Consider the following 5,766-nt stretch of genomic DNA (forward strand, 5'->3'; position numbering starts at 1 on the left):
ATTCAGCCAAACTGCAGAGCAAAATCACCAAAACCGATCCACATTGCAGTAATAAGTGTAATTAAATAGCATTCTTTGGAGAGAAGAGAGAGAGAGAGAGAGAGAGAGAGAGAGAGAGAGAGAGAGAGAGAGAGAGATGGTATTACTTTATCATGCATTTACACGAGCAGCTTGATAGCATTTAAGTCACAGCATACAGACGAACTCAGTCTGGATTAAGTGAATTCCCCCCACAGCGTTGATGTGTCTAAAAGCTACATTACATGGGCGTCACAACCATTGTATGTGGGTGGGACCAGACCCAGGGGGAGTAAACCCAGACCCCCCTACTATCAGATTTCAGGATTTATGAGACTCTATTGTAAATGTATCCAAAAATACAACGAAATGCAGTTTAGAGCAAAACATTGAACTTAGCAGCTTTAAAATAGCATATAAGCAATGAGGATTTCTATAAAATACTGGTCTGGTCCTGGTCTTGAGACCGGTCTTAAGACCACTTTTGTACTCGGCCTTGTCCCGGTCTCAGACATTGAGGACTCTGGATTTTATTTTAAGACCATAACTAAATAAACTAAACTAAAATATCAATAATTGCTTTTGCATTGTCTGATTTATTTGTTAAAATCCTAAAATTTTGATCGGATGTGAAAACTTCAAATGCAACCAATAACTCTAATTAAAAATGTGTTGTTACCGTTAACGACTGTCACCCCGCCCCGTCCCCCTTCACATGCACTCAAAGAAAGTGACTGAGGAGATATGGCAGCAAAATCTTCGTAATAACATTTAGCTATCTAACTATAAAGGATTAATCTGTCAAACAGTGTCCTGAAGAAAACACACAGCAATCTCTCAATTCTGCAGTGCAACCTTACGGAGACGGCTGGGACCAAGTTATTAACTTTTACTGCCACTTAGAAAGAAAGCATAAAGAAAGGTATGCTATGTGTAAGCTTGCGTAGGCTATGTACAGGCCTACTGTATACTGCATACAGCTCCCAACATAAAAGCTAAGCTAGCCAAGAGATGTAACAGCAGAGTGCAGACCGAGTTACGCGGTGGGTTATACAGAGCAACCTATATTAAATAGGTTTCTCTGTATAGCCATAAGCACATGGCACTTTACTTTAAAAGAGATCATTTTGAGCAAGAATACACAGTTGCAGATCAAAAACGAGTGATCAAATATAGAATAATGTTACAAGAGTCAACCAGAAAGCCTAATTCTTGCACAAAAAATTGTTTTTATAATAATCAGTACATGATAATCAAAGTGATATAATTTCCATCAATAACAATATATAAATGTTTGAGTTAATTCATTTAAATCACAAATGAATTAGTAATAATTTTTGCATTAAAATATTTTTGTTTGTTTGAAAACGGACTGAAAAAGATTTGTTTTAATGTAACTCATGCATTTTTGTTGTAAAAAAGATTTTATCATAAGATTAGTGAAGCGATCCTCTGTTTGGCATCAAGTGTTTGTTCTGACCGTAAAGAATAGTTTAAAACAACAATTATCACCTGCGTTTAAATGTGAAAAAAATAATGATTTGACATTTATCGTGTTATTTATCAATATCAAATGATACAACTATTTTATTGTGATAACATTTCTGGCCATATCGCCCAGCTGTAGTGAATGGTAAACATAGAAAATGAGTGTTGAATAAAGATGCTGTAGTTGATTTCAGCTCTTAGTGTTTGTATGTGGGTGTTTTAATGGGAATGTGGATCTTTCAGATCAATTTGAGAAGCACCTGTGAACTAGTTCAACTTTTATTGTGTGTCATGTAATGTTGGGAACTGGTCTTGGTCTTGACCCGGTCTCGCCCTCCCTCTGACTCGGCCTCAACTTGGTCTCAGCCCCTAAAAGTCTTGGTCTTGTCTCGGTCTCGATAAACTCTGGTCTTGGTCTTGACTTGGTCTTGGTCTGGGCAGTCTTGACTACAACACTATTAACATCTTGGCCTCTTCACTGGTTGTTGACATAAATGTAGTTCTAATACAGTAACAAAAGATGTGAGCACAAGTTACGCATAAGCCCACCCTGTCTTTCAATCCTAGTGACGTCCCATGGATGAATAAATTCTTGCTTATTTGCTGCTAAACCATATGTTGGATGTTTTGGTAAAAACAAGTTATGATGTTTAAGTGAAACCTGAGAAACACTGAATTTAGCAGTTCTCTTACTTTGTGTCTGAGGGTCCAGGTTCAGGACTGAAGGATATAGGTTCATGTTTGGACCGGTCACTCTTCATAGACAGACAGCTGGATGCTGCAGACTCTGCTCTGTCCTCCTCTTCCTCCACACAAACACTCATCTTCTGGGCTTCAGTCAGTCTGAGAGGTGAAACAGTGACACTGACTGTGAGCTCAGAACACAAACACAAACGGAGATTTGTGTTTCTGCAAAAGAACGCCTCAAGTACGTTGTACAGTTTAATCGAGAATCATATTAATTAATAAATGCATAAAGTGCAATTTATTTTCATAAATAACAAATTACATTTAAATTGATGCCGTTTTCGTTGTGTCAATCGAGCAAATACGAGTGCATAGCTTCATGTATTGTTATCACGTGTTCGCTGACTGCGCCAGCGCAAATTTCGTTTTGTGGCTTTTCTGTCAGAATGTGCCTTAATTTCTTCCTGCAGTCAGTACACATTAATTTTAATGAGCTTCACTGTCCACCAGGAGCTCGCTCACATACGCCACATTTCAAGTTGATTGTGATTTTTAAAGGGAAATCTGCGTACGAGTGCGGTCGCACCGATTTATAAATAAGAATATTTTTGTGCATGCAACTTTTAGGATTCTTTTTATGAAGGCTACAGACCCCAGGACGTTTCTTTCCTCTGCAGTCCACAGGGAGAAAACACAGGGAGTCAGAGGGTTTGACAGTATAATAATAAAAATGTTAGATTAACACTCACCCTGCCTCAGCCTTCAGTTTTCCTCCTTCTCTGTCGACTCAAAATGGATTCTGAACTGATTGAACTCTTTCAGTTTCAGGTTCCTCCCTGTTCCAATGTATGGAGGACCGATCCTGACACAGTCAGAAATAAATAAATGCTCAATAAATAAAGCATCCAATTAAATACACAAAAAAATAAAGTAAATAAATAAATGTAGGTAGTAATTAAATTATACAAGGAGACTGAAGGAAGCCATCTGACTGTGTGAGGGGCAAGATCGTTGATGTCTGCAGGCAGAGTAGGAGCTCTCCTGTCTGACTGGTCCACCAATAGCAGAGAAGATGACCCCTTGAGACACAGCCCCTCCTCATTTGCATAATGAGGCAGAAATACATACAGAAATGTAAAAAGGACAGGCAGAAATAAATACCATGGGTGAAAATAAATAAGGTAAATAAATACAAAGGAAGAATAAAACAGACAAAAATATTAAAACACACACATAAATAAATACATTTAAAAATAAGTAATTAATAAATAAAGTTGAAGATTATAACAGAGAATAAATAAATAAGGTAATTATTACAAAGGTGAATAAGTAAAGGCACTAATTAAAATATATACATTTATGTCTCCTTGTATAATTTAATTAATACCTACATTTATTTATTTACTTTATTTTTTTGTGTATTTAATTGGATACTTATTTATTTATTGAGCATTTATTTATTTCTGTATTTATTTCTGAATGTGTCAGGATCGGTCCTCCATACTAATGTACCTGGATCATCTGGTTAGTCTTGCTCCTCCCCCCTCCATTTATCAGGTGACTTCTGTGTGTGTGTGCTCGCGCGCGTGTACCTGTGTGTTTATGGGCATTTCCTAAAATAGTAATATAGTAAAATGTGTTTTGGTCGAAGTTTAAATGATGTAAATAATCACTTTTGTTTAAGTTACAAAGTGCTTTTAACTAAATTAACTAAATCTGTTCTTTTACAGGGGGACTGGCAAAGATACATCAAAATGTATTTAAAGATAAGATACCAAATACCCTCATTTCAAGTGTATCACAATATAATACAGCAGCCATTGTAATGGTTCGTAGTGAGTGGAGCAGAGCCAGGGGAGGATACAGAGCACAGGAAGCAAAAAACTGAAGGTTTAACGGCTTTATTGCACAACCAGGACAGAAAGATGTGGCGGCAAAGCAGGTAAAAAGGGAGAAACACAGTAAAAACACAGACCTCTGTGACACTCTATCCATGTCTCATTATAAACTACTGTATTTTTATATTTCAAAAATACTAAGTGCATTTTGTATCTATCTGTATGTGTTGTATGTTATCTGCACCACCATCTTGCAGATCCCAAAGCTCTTATTTGTGCTCCATGGAGTGAGGGTACATGAATGCATCCTTCCCTGAAGTCTTTTACTGACCGTCACACCCACTTAATCCGTTATTGATTGGACGCTGCAGCTGACCGGACTGATCTGATACATCATGACATCATTGCAGTTTCACACAGGAGTGAAGACAGATAACAGATTCAACTCAAGAGTATCATTGCCAAGTTTTACATTTTATTTGTTCTAAAATCTGTGTTCACTGTTGGTCTGAACAACAAAAGCACCACAAACGACTTTCTTCATTTATTAGAAAGATTTTTCTTTTCTGATATTTATTACTTATTTTATGGAAACAAAGTCAGAGAGAGTTGGAGACACATCATTTACTGTCATTTCCAATCGGTCCCATGTGAGGCTGATCATTCCTGAGTGTTTAGTCCAAACAGACGACAATAAAAAGTAGTAAACGAGTGAGAAGTTAGTCTGAACAAGTCAATAAACTGGTGCGTGCCTCAAAGAGAGGACTGACTGTGACTCTTGCTGCAAAGAAACACACTTAGCTGCAAGCATGTAGGCCTCTGAATGTGAACATATGAGGCACTCTTTATTCTTCTTCTTGTTATTATTACTATATGCAGCCTTTCTGCTACAATTAGGCTTCACACAACAGCTGCAGCAGCCTCTCCACTGTTTCAACCTGACCTTTCTTTTCTTCGGGAGGGTCAGGCCAGTTAGAGGAGGTCGGTGCAGACAGTCGGTGATTGTTCCTCTGGCTGGATGAAGCCCGACGCTCCTGGTTTTACACATTATCATACAGAAAAACAGAAATGAATGACAAAATATAACATATTCCCAAAATTTCACAAATCATGTTTTCAGCGGAGCTCATGGGTTATTAAGAGGAGCCGAGCTCCCCTGTAGTTCGCTCCCTGGTCAGAGTAGTGAACATAATAATAAATTTAACGAAATGTGCAAATGTGCACCAACTGGTGTGTCTCTGTGTGTTTGTGCAGTGGTGAGTAGTTAATCCTAATAATAAAACAATTCAACATTACTGTGTGTGTCAGGCTAAAATTCAAAGAAAATATAATATAAATATAAAAACCACTTACCATTTTCATTGTTGTTAAAACTACCCAAAGTCTTGTAGCTATGAACTAGCTTAGTTTACAGAATTCAAGGTAAAACTTTAGCACTAACTTGCATGAAAGATTTCTACATATACACACAATAAACATGATTTAAGTTTGAGGCGTTAAACTACAAAGCAGGAAATGCTATAACAAAAAAAAAAAAACTTTCTTACCTAAAAATATATATTTCCTTCTAAAAGTAGCTGTGCTGCCACAGGGGGCCGTGTGGAATCAGGACTAAACTGAGCATGTGCAGAGTGAATGAGGTGAAGGATAACTTGTTCCTGATTGGAGAAACCGACCCGTGTTACAACCATACCTGGTCTCCCCTACATTATTTAAATTTCCCTGAAACATTAGA

The sequence above is a fragment of the Micropterus salmoides genome, unplaced genomic scaffold (assembly GCF_014851395.1).
Source record: "Micropterus salmoides isolate LMB-PRFRI ecotype aquatic unplaced genomic scaffold, ASM1485139v1 Ms_hic_scaffold_20, whole genome shotgun sequence".
In the NCBI taxonomy this organism is placed as follows: domain Eukaryota; kingdom Metazoa; phylum Chordata; class Actinopteri; order Centrarchiformes; family Centrarchidae; genus Micropterus; species Micropterus salmoides.